Source organism: Rattus norvegicus, chromosome 16 (assembly GCF_021556685.1).
Source record: "Rattus norvegicus strain SHRSP/BbbUtx chromosome 16, alternate assembly SHRSP_T2T, whole genome shotgun sequence".
Classification (NCBI taxonomy): domain Eukaryota; kingdom Metazoa; phylum Chordata; class Mammalia; order Rodentia; family Muridae; genus Rattus; species Rattus norvegicus.
Window position 1 is genome coordinate 77,874,646 of NC_141549.1, and position 14,851 is coordinate 77,889,496.

Here is a 14,851-nt window from a genome sequence, read left to right on the forward strand (position 1 = left end):
TCCACATCACTTTTTCAAGTCTCCCTCCACATATTCCCCCCTTTACCCCACTCTTCCCAGAAAGAGGAAGTAGAAGTTATTTCTGCAGAGATAAAAGGAAAACTGAAGAAGGAGGATTAAACATGGAGGCACTTAACCTCTCTGGTTAGTGAGTTTGTTGGACACATTCCCAAGGCTTACAATCTCTCAGTGCCCTATGAAAGAAAATATGTGTTTGTCTTTTCAGGTCTAGATTACCTCACTTAGGATGATTTTTTTTTCTAGGTCCATCCATTTACCTGTGAATGTCAAGATTGCAGACTTTAACAGATATTCCATTTTAAAAACATATTTAACAAATACTTTATTGTTTAAATGCACCACGCTTTCATTATCCAATCATCAGTGGATGGAAATCTAGGCTGTTCCCAATTTCTGGCTATTCTGACTAGAACAGCAATGAATTCGGGTGAGGAAGTGTCTCTCTAAAAAGGCAGATATGCCCTTCGGATACATGCCCTGGGTCTTGGGGTAGATCAAGTCCCAGCCTCCTGAGGAGCTGATGGCTAAGGATGTTGAAGGTTTTAAAAAGGATTTCTCAGCCATTGTGTTTCATCTTTTGAGAAAGTTGTGGTTGGTTTTGTTCTTCATTTTTTTACTTGGTTATTTTCTCGTTTGTTTTTGTTTTTAAGTTCTTTATATATTCTAGAGGCTAACTCTCTATAGATGTATAACTGGTGAAAATCTCCCCCTCTTCTGTAAGCTGCTGCTCTGATCAAATGATGGTGTCCTTTGCCATACTGAAGCTTCTCTGCTTCTGATGTCCTGTTTATTGTTGGTCCTGGTGCCTGTGACATTGGTGTCCTGCTCAGAAGTCCTCTCCTGTGCCCATGAGTTCAAGACTATCCCCCCACCGCCATCTGCTTCCATTAGACCTAGGGTTTATGGCCTTCTGTTGCGGTCTTCGGTCCATTTGAAGTTGAGCTTTGGGCAGGGCGATGGATATGGAAACATTTGCATTCTTCTACTTGCACACACACAGTTAGACCAGCACTGCTTCTTGAAGATGCTGTCCTGCTTTTTAACAGTGTGTAATTTTTGTCAAATGTTAGAAGACCAGCAATTAATAAATGATGAAAAAGCCTCTGAATACCATCATTCAAACCAAGTAGCAGGCTACAGAATGTGGAGAAATGTTTACCCGTTCTACAGCTCACAGAATCTAGAATATTCAAAGGACTCAATAAGCTGATCAAGAAAACAAATAATCCAATTAAAAATGGGGTATAGGACTAAACAAAAAGTCCTCTAAAAATGAAATACAAATGGCCCCAAACCGCTTTTTAAAATGTTCAACATCCTTAGCCATCAAAGAATGTAGATTCAAACTACATTGGGATGGCATCTTACCTCCGTGAGAATGGCTAAGATTCATAAACAAATGACAGCGCATGCTGGCCAGGGTTCAGGGAAAGGGGAAAACTCACTGACTGCCCACAGGAGTGCAAACTGGTAAGGTTGCTATGGAATTCAGTGTGGAGGTTCCTCAAAAAGCTGAAAATCGATCAACACAAGACCTAGCTGTACCACTCTTGAGCATATACCCCAAGGACTTAGGCTGGCTAGTTTTATGTCAACCTGATACAAGCTAGAGTCATCTGAAGGGAGGAAAACTTGGTTGAAAAAAAAATGCCTCCATAAAATCCAGCCTTAGGGCATTAGTGATTGAAGGGGGAGGGCCCCGCCCATTGTGGGCAGGGTGGGCAAGCCATGATAAGCAAGTCAGTAAGCAGCACTCCCCATGGCCTGTACATCAGCTCCTGCCTCCATGTTCCTACCTGTTTGAGTTCCTGTCTGACTTCCTTCATTGATCATGTATGGATGTGGTAGCACAGCTCATATAAACCCTTTCTTGCCCAGCTTGCTTTCGAACATGGCGTTTCATCAGAGTAATGGTAACCCAAGCTAAGCATTTTATTTCCGTGGGACTTGTTTATCTATGTCCACTGCTGCTTTCATTCATAACAGAAATTAGAAACAGTCTGTATATCCACCAACTGGTCAGTAGATGATAAAAATGTGGTAAATCTACACAATGGAATAGTATTAAGCTTTTAAGTAAAGTGGAATTGGCAGGTTGGAAATGATCGTTCTGAGAGAAGTAGGCCGGACCCTAAAAGATAAATAAGGTGTGTTTTCTCTTATTTGTGGACGTTAGCTTTCAAGGTTTAGATATACATGTTTCAATTAGAATAGCCACAAGCTTATGTAGCTCGTGAGGGACTAAGGAAGAGGAAGCGATCTTCCAAGGAATGGAAAATGGAATACAGTATTACTAAGACATAAAGGGGGGAAATGGGGGCTTTAAATGTACAGGGGGATGTGAGGACAGGGTAAAAAGAGGAATATGGGAAGGGACCACTCATATTAGAGGGCTTTTGAAAAGCCACAGGAAGCCTGCTGCTGTAGACGCTTCCTTATATACAGATACGGAAAGGATTTCTATGGAGTTACCCTCTACTGGGGGAGACAATGGCGAACAAATGTCTTATGCCACCGAGTAAAACCCCGATGCCAAGAATGGGTTACATTTGTTGAGCTGTTGGTCAAAGGAGTCCCCCAAACATTATGGCCTATTATCAAGGCTACTGGATGCTCTCCATACCCTGCTGGTGAGGTCTTGTTGCTGAAGACACAACTTACATATGTGATCAAACATGGAGAATTCAGGCTGGTACCTAACTAGAAGCTTCACGTCTTCTGGATTCACCACTAGAGGAGAATCATCAGTCACCAATATCTTCCAACTACAAACCCTCTAACCTACAACAGTGACCTGTTTGTAGAATATATATATATATCCTACATGGGTTGTGTGTGTTTTTTGTTTTATTTTGGTAAATTTTTTATCACTTTTTTTTTTGCTTGCTTGTTTTGATTTTTGTTTTTGTTCTAGGTTTTGTTTTGTTCTTTGAGAGGCAGAAAAAGAGAAAATGAAGTTGGTTGGAGAGAAAAGCCAGAGGAGCTTGGGGAGGAGAAAGAATATGATTAAAATATATAGTGTGATAAAATTATTTTTAGGCAGAGAGAGTGAGAGACTTGAAACACACTCAGCCTTTCATGGGGTGTCTCTGTCAAATCCCTCCCCTCAGGGCTCAGGGAACTGAGAAAGAGGAGACAGAAAGACCCTACAGACAGAGGGGATGGGGAACATCAAGGAATGGAGGCCTTCCAGACACAACGGGGCTGGTGCCCCCGTGAACTCAGAGAGTCTGAAGCAGTATGCACAGGTCCTGCACGGGTCTGCATCAAACGGGATCCTAGGGCTGGGAGGAGTGGACACATGTCCCCATTCCTAACCCAGAGGCTATCTCTAGTTGATAACCACTTGCGAATGACAATTTAGTTCTCTCCAAGGGCGTCTCCCTGGGGGAACAAACCGCGCTTCAGGGTGAGGCACCATGTCCAGCAGTGGATGGACAGCACAGAATGAACTCAGTGGTCTCTTTTGTGGTTCTTTGCTCCATTATGTTAAGTCATGGCTTTTTCCCCCTAAACATTACAGGTCCTTTGCATATATACTGCGTTTCTTCTGGTTTGAGGTTCTGATGGGACCCCCATGTATGTGAATGCATGTCTCTTTGTCTATATGTGTTTTTTTTAATTTATCTCGCTGCACTTTATTTTACTATGATTCCTTAGTTGCCTGTCCTCTCATGAGAGCAGAAAGGGTGTAGATCTGGATGGGAGGGGAGGTGGAAAGGAACTGGGAGGAGTAGAGGAAGAGGAAGAGGAAACTGTAATCAGAATACATTGAGGGGGGAAAATACATATTTTCAATAAAAGAAAAAGTGTTGTTAATTTTTTTAAAAAATGAGGAAAAAAAAACCCAAACAATGATACTCAGTATGTTACAACATAATGCGAACTCCATCTGGCCCTGCTTTTCTTGTTTGGGTAGTCTAAGGAGAAAACAGACAAATAAAAATCACCATCCCTGTCAGTCTTCCAAGGCTTGGTGCTGACACGCATCAGGGGATGGCTGATTCATGCAGCAACTTCCCAGACCACGTAGGTGGGCAAGGGAAGACCTTAGGCCTGTAGGTCTCGGTGAGCTGTGGGAAGGCATACTCTACTTAGGTAGAAATACTAGAGTGCTACAGAATAAGCCTTGGGTCTCTTAAGGGTAGTTCTTTTGTACTAGAATCTAGCAAACTGTTCTATTAAATATAACAAAATATATGTTTTCTTAATGTTTACAGTCCCTTGTTATTATTCATAGATAACTGCTTCCTCATGGCCTCATCCGGGCCAAGGAAGCCCCCTGCCACCAAGGGGCATCTCTACCCCATGGAGAACTTGGCAAACACAGACTCCAGACCTTCTGATAGGAAGACAGAATTAACAGAATTAAGCAGGCTGACTGAAACAGGCCACCCCTCAGAGGGAAGGAAACTGGTGTGTCCCTCTTAGCTTTTGTTCAGTAAGAACTAGTTCAACAAAGGAAACTCTGCACTTCCTGCAAGCAAAGCGGGGGTTTGCAGTTTAATTATGCAGCTGATTGGGCTCCCTGCCCTCCTCGGCACACCAAGAAAGAAAATTCCGTGTTAGTGGAACTCGCCATGGATTTGATCTAATCATTACCTCGAATTTAGATGGGGAACATGACTTTAAGGTTGCAGATGAGAGACTCAGAGGAAGCGTCCCAGGGTGGCCCCCAGCATCCATAGTTCCCCCAAATCTGAGGCAGGATGATGGCTTGAGCCTAGAAGTCTAAGACCAGCCTGGGCAACATAATAAGACCCCACCTAGCAGCAAACTCTGGAAAGATGAGCTCAGCTTTCTTGGATGGCTTGCTTCTCCGAGATAATACTCTTCTTAAAACTCTCATAACTGATTCTGTGATTATATTTTCTCGCTTATGAAGATGGGTGGTTAAATACAGACTTGTGTGATGATCTGTACTTAGAGCCGAACAGAGACGGAATTATAGAACGCAGTCTACCTGAACATCATGACATGCATTATGATAATAATTATAATATGCCTATAAAATGGGGGGGGGGCGCTACCTGATTATTACTTTTTTCACCATGTCCCCAGTTCCCGGAGTAGTTGCTAAGTAGACTGTTTGGTGCGAGAGGCATTTTAAGAAAACAAGAAGTTGGGCATATTTTCAAGATGTTTGAAATGCTTGTTTAGGGCCTCGGTTTTGGCTCAGTGCTAGAGGACTTGCCTGGCATGTGTGAGACCCTAGGTTTGAACCTTCGGAGCAAAGAGGCATCACACAAAGGTTTACAGATAAACTGTAAACGCCCAGCCGAGAAAGTGGAGAGAAGTGTGTGTGTATTCTCAGTGGCTAACAGCCTCACCTCCCCTTAAAGCCATGTTTTTCAGAAAACAGCTAAGTAAATGTTTCACAGCCGCCAACAAAGGAAAATTAAGTCATATCCACAGGCCATTATTAAAGAATAAAAGGAGGAAAATAAGAGAATAGGAGGAGAAACAAAGTGATTTTACAAGCAAGGCTTCTGTGTATATCTAGGAATAATGTTTGCTAGAAGGGAATCCCGATCCCAGAGCTGCGCTTGGGAACGAGTTTTCTCTATCCGGAAGGTCCGGTGGAGCTTCCCCGTGAATCCCTGCTCTCCCACCAACTCACTTTCCAAAGGTGCCTCAGGTTCACGCGGGCAAACCCAGCCCAGTGGTAGTCAGTCAGCATAAAACTTGTTACTGAGGTCATCGCTTATTGTTAGTATCCCAGAAAGACTTCTTTTTTGGAAAGCGACAAAGGTATGTCGCAACGCGAGTTTCCAAACGTCCCAATCTGAACTCCTGCCTATGTGAGTCCCGTCACTGGGCCACGCCCGCGCCAGGTGCCTGCCCTGGTCCTGGGCCACCTGCGATTCGGATCCTTACCTCTGGTCGGGTCTGTCTGGCACGGCGGAAATGAGAGGAGAGCCTCAGCGACCACAGGGTGACTGGCCGAGCATCTCCGGTCCCGCAGCTGCACGCCCAGATCCAGAGCTCTGGCACCCTCCTAAGCTGCCCGGACCACGCCCCAAGGCGGGCTCTTAGAGGGCGGGGGTGGGGATGGGGGCGTCAAGCGCAAGAGGTCTGCCCCGCCCCCACTCCTGGGCAGCGCATCTTCCTTTCCTACCCGCTCCTAGTTTGCCCTGCAGCCACCCAACAGGAAACCTGCAGGAAATTCTGGGTCCAGAGGCCCTGAGAGGAGGTCGCTGCCAGTGCAGCACAGATTTACACCCACAGTCCACCTTCCGCTGCAAAGACCCGGCGCGTTAAGAAAAAGCCAGCAGCCTCGCCCTTAAACCATTCACTTCTCCCCCAAGTCATTTTGGGGGAGGGGGATCAGAAGAAGAGTCACTAAAGTGGCATGGGTAATCTGTAAGCTCGCTCCCCAAAATGTCACTGGGGTTTCAAAGGAATATACTTCAGGTAAAGTGCATTTTCCTTTCTCGTCCTCTGAAGCAAAACTTGGTTAGTTAAATTCAAAACAAACATTTTTACAAGTCTATTCTCCAAGTGTTTTCTTTCTGAAAGAACGGGAGGCTACGTTTCACATGTCTAACAGCTCTGCTTGTCATCCAGCCATGTGCCGTGAACTTTCTTTTGCGTGTAACAGCCACTTAACAGACAAACTTAGTAATAGAAATCAGACCACAGCCTCTAGAGGGCCAGCAGCCAGCAAGAGGTACCAGGAAACTCTGGAGGAGTGAAGCATGTTAGGACTGAGTTGCCTGGATTTACGGTGCATGTGTCAAACCCATGAGATTTGAGAATTGGATGTGGTGCACATGCCTGTAATCCCAACAACTGGGGAAACAGGATTTCACGTATCTGGCCAGGCTGGACTGCATAAATGAGAGCTTCTGAAAGTAGACGGCGGCTGAGGCAACACAGACCAGCAGCAGAGCTCTCGCTTAGCAAGTTGGTGAGGGGGGGAGCTAATGGTTTGCTTATAAATTTCACCTCAAGTTTTGAAATATGCCATTTGCAGAAAGTTGATCTTAAAAGACAGCACAGTCACTTAGATGTCATCAAAGGTCAAATTTTTCTAGGAACTAACCAGCCAAGTGGCCAAGGAAGCTCAGGCTGTCACCGGTTCTCACTGCCATCAGAAAGATCTCTCCCGATATTCCTTTCAAATATGCGCCTGGTATTTGAGCATCAGAGAGTCTCTGGGACGATTGGTTTTGAAAACAAAAAAGAAAATAAAAGCTGAATGAAGGGCTTGTGGAGAGTTCAGTGGGTAAGGTCTTCCGCCACACTCGAGGATCCCAGGAAGCCCTGAGTTGCGCAATCCCACCTTTTTTTCAGCTGTAAGTTATACAATAGTTAAACTTTTGTGGGGATTCAGTGAAACATAAAAGACGACTTGCTCTGTATTAACCTTCCCAAATACACACACACACACACACACGCGCACACACACACACACACACACACACACACACACACACACACACACAATCATTCTTTGGTTGCGAGACTTAAATCGTATATGCATTTTAAAAATAACAGCTTCACTGAGATGTCTCATCATTTTTATGTTAATTATAGCTCATGACAAACTGACTATCCTGGCTAGTTTTATGTCACCTTGACACACGATAGAGTCATCTGAAACCTCAATTTAAAAAGTGCTCCCATAAAAAAAAAAAATCACACTATAGGCAAGCCTGTAGTTCATTTTCTTAATTAGTGATTGATGGGGGAGGGCCCCGCCCATTGTGGGTGGGGCCATCCATTGACTGATTGTCCTGGGTGCTATGAAACAGCAGACTGAGCAAGTCAGGGGGAGCAAGCCAGTAAGCAGCACCCCTCCATGGCCTTTGTATCAGCCTCCCGGGTTCCTGCTCTATTTACCTCAGTGATGGGCTGTACTGAGATAAGCCCTTTTCTTCCCAGACTGCTTTCGGTTGTGGTGTGTTAGCGCAGTAATGGAAAAAGCCACCAAAGACCCTGTCTTACTGTCTTTATGAGGCAATCACGATTAAAAAAAAAAAAACAAAACAAAACAAAAAAAAACACCTTTTCTGAAATAAAGGTAGCATAAGACGAAGGAAAACCTCTTGAAGGACAGTGGTACGGCCTCAGTGCCAACTCAAACTGGCTTTTACCATACACTGAATTCTGGCTAGGAGCGAAGCTCCATAAAAGAGGACTTGACCTAGCATATGCAGGGCCCAAGGTTCTAACCCCTACTCCCTGAACTCTCTTTGTGAGTCAGCAAATATTCCGGTGACCTGTACAATTATAAAATGTATGCACTTAATAACCACCTGTATACAAATGTTCTTTATTTTAATGAGCAATGGTCTGGAAATCATAATGATTTCACATCAGGACACAAGGGAGAATGTAAATGACCCGATTTTCACAGTATAATAACAGCTTGTGAAACCAGGATCTTACGTGTCAGCGATCTGATTTTTTTCAGGAGTGCCTCTAACGCCGTGGGTATGGCTCATGTCTTGGAATTTGAGTAAGGCAGGGCAGATCTCAGACAGGCCAAGCTGGTTGAGAAGGGACCTGGAAGGAGGGACCTGTTAAGCCTGAAGTCACTTAGTAAATTTAACAATTGGAAGTGTGCTGTGTGCATTCGATGACAACGGACAGATAACATGCGGAGTCAAAGGAAGGAGTCAAAGGAAGTGCTGATGACTGGCTGTAGGGAGTGGAGGTAGTGAGTGATCGTGTGATCTGACACGGGCACAGCCTGTCCACGATTCCAAAGCCACCTGACCTGCCATTAATTGGCAAAGCTGTTACCCACAGTCAGGCTCGAGAGGAATGGCAAAGCTCTCCTCAGGAGCCCGGATATGAGAACTTAGGAAAAACTGATCAGTGTGTGCTAAGACCAGCTGCTGCAGCTTCCTCCGCCTGATGTTTAAGGGATGAGACCAGAGACGGAGTGTAGCTAACTGCTCCTCCTGTGCTAAGACACATGCTGGGGTTCTGGGCTGTGATAGTGGCAGTGACCACAGAGCTCCAGCTGGTCCCAGTTTCACAGTGCATGTTATCTGTGTGTGTGTTTCTCAGTGCATGTTATCTGTGTGTTTCTCAGTGCATGTTATCTGTGCATGTGTGTTTCACAGTGCATGATATCTATGCATGTGTGTTTCACAGTCCATGTTATCTGTATATGTGTGCTTTACAGTGCATGTTATCTGTGCATGTGTGCTTCACAGTACATGATAACTGTGCATGTGTGTTTCACAGTACATGTTATCTGTGCATGTGTGTTTCACAGTGCATGTTATCTGTGCATGTGTGCTTCACAGTGCATGTTATCTGTGCATGCGTGCTTCACAGTACATGTTATCTGTGCATGTGTGTTTCACAGTACATGATATCTATGCATGTGTGTTTCACAGTCCATGTTATCTGTATATGTGTGCTTTACAGTGCATGTTATCTGTGCATGTGTGCTTCACAGTACATGATAACTGTGCATGTGTGTTTCACAGTGCATGTTATCTGTGCATGTGTGCTTCACAGTACATGATAACTGTGCATGTGTGCTTCACAGTACATGATAACTGTGCATGTGTGTTTCACAGTACATGTTATCTGTGCATGTGTGTTTCACAGTGCATGTTATCTGTGCATGTGTGCTTCACAGTACATGATAACTGTGCATGTGTGTTTCACAATACATGTTATCTGTGCATGTGTGTTTCACAGTGCATGTTATCTGTGCATGTGTGTTTCACAGTGCATGTTATCTGTGCATGTGTGCTTCACAGTACATGATATCTATGCATGTGTGCTTCACAGTACATGATAATTGTGCATGTGTGCTTCACAGTACATGATAACTGTGCATGTGTGTTTCACAGTACATGATAACTGTGCATGTGTGTTTCATAGTACATGATAACTGTGCATGTGTGTTTCACAGTACACGTTATCTGTGCATTTGTGGTTCACAGTCCATGTTATCTGTGCATGTGTGTTTCACAGTGCATGTTATCTGTGCATGTGTTTCACAGTGCATGTGTGTCCTTTCTTCATTCCCCCCATCCCTAACCAGGGTCCTGAAACCCAGTCTGCCTAGGATGTGACAACTGGTAATCTTTCAACTGAAAGAAACTCAGTATTTTCTTGTGGCCTCAAAGCAGAAGTTGACAGAACAAGACAGAGTAGAGTTAAATATGTAGGGAAGACAGCAACTTTTACACACTTTAAAAAACAGAGCCATATATCTGGGAAACAGGTTTTTCCATGGCAGGTTGGATTGTGCAAGGTTTGGTGTGATTTAGGCTATTGTGGGTGAATGGAAGTCAGTAAGGAATGGAATCTGGATAGACCAGGGCACACGCCAGAAACAAGCATGTCTTCCTGCGTGGGACTGCCTGCCTCTTCAGCTCAGCGGACACTTTCTGCCTCCTGAGAGGAGACTAATATTGTCAAGCTCTTCTACAAAGCTCCAGAGCCTGGCATCCAGACAGCGGGCTCCAGAGAGCAACCAAGAAAGAGCACTGGCCATAGCCCATAACGCTTAGCGTGGTCTATGGACCTCACTTGCCAACAGCTCCCAAAGAGGTAACTCATTCTCGGCACTAGGCTCTCCATCTGTCATCCTGTGGTGTTTGCCACACACCCAAGTCACAGAACATGGAGACATCAAGCTGGTACTCCCTTGGAAGCTTCTTCCCTATTTCCATAACATTGGAATGTTCTATGCATGCTGCCAGAGGAGAAAAGGCATCACCAGTCTCATTGAGTTGTGAACCCCAAAAGCCGTAAGAATTATTGGCCTGGTAGGGCATGTCCACTGGTACAGTAGTGGCTCAAATGTCATGGGAGTAAACAACCACTTTCTGTTTAGCTTTAAGGCCTGCTCTAAGTTGAAGCCCAGACTTGGTACTATTATCATTCTCAAGGACCTGGAGCTAGACAGGTTGTAGGCCCCAGGGGAAGACCACTACTACTATTACTCTACTGAGTGGGCACAGTATTAAAACACTCCCGATGACTTATCCTGATGCCCGTAGTTAGTGCATTTCTCAACCCTCGTCAGAGAAGCTTCTTTTTGAAGCAGATGGCAATTAATGGAGAGCCATGATTGCTCAAGGGGCAGAGAGTAAGAGACTGTGGAATTCTCGGCCCTAAACATAACATCTACATTATGTCCTCCCAAGGTTACAGGGTCATAGCAGAAGGGGCTAAAAGACTGTAAGTCAGAGGATGAATATAAGGAAGTCATGCTTCCTGGATATAGCAGGGCAGCTGCACATACGGATTCACATCATTTGAGACCCTGTGCACAAGATCTGCACAAGCTCAAGCCAGCCCAAACCTCAGCACAGTGACCTCAGCACAGTGAGTGGAGCATCAAGCCCCACCCCTGGCAATCTGTAGCTGCTGGGAGAAGAGTCAGGTTTCCTTAAGGTTACAGCCCCTGATAGGTCAATCACCCTTCAGCGAGGGCTACACATCCAGGAGTACATGAGGCACAGAAACTATACTTGATGAGTTTGAGAGAGAGAGAGAGAGAGAGAGAGAGAGAGAGACAGAGAGAGAAAGAGAGAGAGAGAGAAAGAGAGAGAGAGAGAGAGAGAGAGAGAGAGAGAGAGAGAAAGCAGGAAAAGAGGGGGTTGGATCTGGGAGGAGGAGGAGAAGGGGTGATTGTGATCGAAATGCATTATATGAAATTCTCACAGAACTGATAAAAATAAGAAAAGAAATTACAAAGCCATCAGAAGGTTCCTTACACCAGGCATGACGTACACATCTGAGATCTTTCTGTTCAGTGAAAGCTGCTTCCGTGGCTGTTTTCCTAATGAGGCCACCTTTCGGGGTTTCTTACATAAAAATTATAAAAAAAAATGAAGTCTTCAACTAGACTAAAGTAAGATAAAGTGCAGTGTAGTTACCATTAAATGTGTGTATATATATGTACACACATATATTATACCCATTTATTCAGTAAATATTTATTGAATGCTTACTATGAGCAAACCTTGCTCTGACACGGGAACAGAGCCATGATGAAGTTGGAAATCCTGCATTTGTTAAGCTTGCCCTCGGGTCTGTCTATCGTAAAGGACAGGACTGACCACAGATTTACATAAGTCCAACTACAGCTACTGCCCAAAGGGCACTGTACACATCTGCACCGTGTAAGTGCTGTTACCAGCGCACTGTTGGCACGCACGGCATCACATGCTGCGTCTACTGTGTGCATAGTAGGTTCATACATATCATTCCCCAGGACTCACACTGTGAGCACAGAAGCAACTCCACTGGCAATTTAAGGGACCTTTGAGTCTTCTGAGCATGCTTGATTTTGACTTTAGGCAAAGCTTTCAAAGCCTAGCCACCTAACACGCTGTGACTCCATTGTAATGAAATAAAGATGCTCAAAAGATGGCCATTTCAAGTGTGTGTCCCTGAAGACGAGGAGAGCTCACATCCTGGTCAGCATAGTCTAGTAACTAGGGACAGAAGGTAACACATCCACATGAATGCACACACACACACACACACACACACACACACACACACACACACACACACACACAGTTGGTCTGCAGTGAGGTCTGAATCAATCAGGAGTTAGAAAGAAGCTCAGACCTCGTTTCTCATTTTTTTAAGATAACCAAATTATAAAATCTCAAAGTCAACCAATAAGCAATGCTTAATTATGAAACAGAAAAATTCCCATATTGGCTTAGTGTTGACTAAGCATTTATCATTTTCATGGATTGTACAGAAATTTTAAAAAGAACACCAAGTTAGGAAAATCAGTTTAAATTTTTACAATAATTTTACTGTATATACATCAACATGAATCATCTAACCCTGAAACCAGCCTTCAGTTGTACAATATAAATTAATCTTGACAGCGACTAAACTATTCATTATCACAAATTTACATACTCACGCTCTGAAGAGCAAAGTCAGGAAAACAAAAGTTACAGTGATAAGCACCAGGGAAGGGCAGGACATCTGTGCCCCAGGGCTTGGGTTGTATTTAAACCCAGCCAGTCCCACAGGACCAAAGCGACACACTGGGCAAGAGAAGAGACACCGGAAGGAAAACCAAGGTCCAGAAACAGTGATTAGAAAACGACAAAAAGCCCTAAACAGTGTTTCTTCCTCTTTTTTAATCAATGTGACTTTTCAAAGTATGTTGCCTTTTATCCATGTCCTACAAATCAGACTCCTCCGTTTTTGTTAATCTGCCGTCACACTGACTAACAGAGGGAGGATGTTTGTGTGGTGAATCCAAACCTGGATTAGCATTGGATCCAGCTGCCCTTGTAACCCAACAGCCTTACAAACAATGCAAGTGCTAAAGCAGGTTATCAGTGACCATGGGTTTAAGAACCTTAGTATGATAAAGTGAGTGAGTGTATGTGTTCATGCGTGTGCATGTGTGCACATGTGTGTGCGTGTGTGTGCATGCATGTGTGTGTCTCTGTGTGTGCTCATGCGTGTCCACAGCCATGTGGTAGACTATGTGCATCCCAGAGAGACCCGAGATGCACTAATAAACTGACACTGGTCTACCCAACCCCTAGTAGATCTGGGTAGCCAACACTTTATTAACTGTAAAGTAACCCTGAGATAAACAATGAGGTGATTAGGGAGAGACCTAATGTCACAATTGGTGACAGACTGGAAAACTCACACTAAGGAGGCAGCCTTGGCCACAGAGGTCTTATGATATTGGAGGACAGAAGCAACAGCAGTAACTTTCCGGGAAGGTGTTCGGGTGGGGTTCCCTGGTTTGCAGCTAAGGATACTGGTACTTCTCCACAGGGCATCTGCAGTAGCCTCTACCTCACCCAGACAGAGTATCCTCAAACTCCCAGAGAGTGTGCCTTCCTGTGGTTCCAAGGCCATACCATCACTGCCCTTCCACCTTGAGCTCAGCCTCTGAAAGGGGGTCTCCTTTGTCCTACGGGCTCCCATAGTTTGAGGTAATGTCACCATGCTATACATAGGAAGTAAGGCAGCATACTTAAAGCCCCAACAATTGGAGGTGATACGAGCCGTGTTTTGCTATCAGTAATACCCTTAGTCAGGTGCTTTCTCTACACAATGGGTAATATGTAGGGCATCGAAGAAAGGACGATGGCTGGCCTATGACAGGAACATGTTTCTAATTGAGTACTGAGACCTCTTGTTGAAGGAGTCTAACTTTTCCACTTCCTTTTCACACCCTTAGCTTCCACATCAAAGAGTTCTTAGGGTCCTGGGCAGTTCGTGCCCTTCCAGAACCAGAACTTTCCAACTCTCCCATTGTGATTACAACTCTGGGCGTGTCTACACAGCTCTTCGAGTTTCAAAATCCACATTTCATAAACAAAATGATACTGCTGCAGGCTTTAATAATGCCAGTCATGAAATTATCACTTAGAAACTAAAAAGGACCTGAGAGGTAAATGCATCTCCTTACTCCCTCCTTCCCCATCATGTGGGTGATAGGTCTGAGGCCCAAGGCCTCTGCGTCCTAGACAAGTGCTCTCCACGTCGGCTGGGCCTAGCCCTCTCGTCTTCCAGAGATATTTTATTTGATCTGGTGGAGGCATTGCCTACGTCTGTTTCCAACGCCCCCAAGGAAGAACGTGGTGCGGCTTTCTGCAGTTGACTTTTTTATTTCGGTACTAAAGGTTCTTAAACTACACTGTAGCTTTTACTTCCTTCACACGTGCCCCAAGAACAGGCACATTAGATGCAGAGGAAAACATTTACAATTTGGTGAGGTTTAGTCATGGCGAAATGATTACCTGATCTAGCCAAACATGCAACTTCACTTCTTCTTCCCCAGGGACCTGAACTCAGGAAACTGATATCTACCATGTTTCAAGTTATATCCCAGGAGTTCCACTCCTGG

The 14,851-nt window shown here is 44.6% G+C and overlaps 2 protein-coding genes across 2 annotated transcripts in view; one reads left to right on the top strand and one right to left on the bottom strand.

Moving 5' to 3' along the window:
• Thsd1 (thrombospondin type 1 domain containing 1) overlaps positions 1 to 6,011 on the bottom strand; it is a 31,155-nt gene extending 25,144 nt beyond the window's left edge. Inside the window, 1 exon segment of one of the 2 annotated variants that reach the window (NM_001108878.1) lies at positions 5,899 to 6,011. The gene's annotated coding sequence lies outside the window, so the exon portion shown is untranslated. 2 annotated transcript variants of the gene reach the window in all.
• Positions 1 to 14,851, top strand: part of Erich1 (glutamate-rich 1) — a gene marked incomplete at its 5' end in the record, with an annotated part of 52,793,804 nt that overhangs the window by 47,004,086 nt on the left and 5,774,867 nt on the right.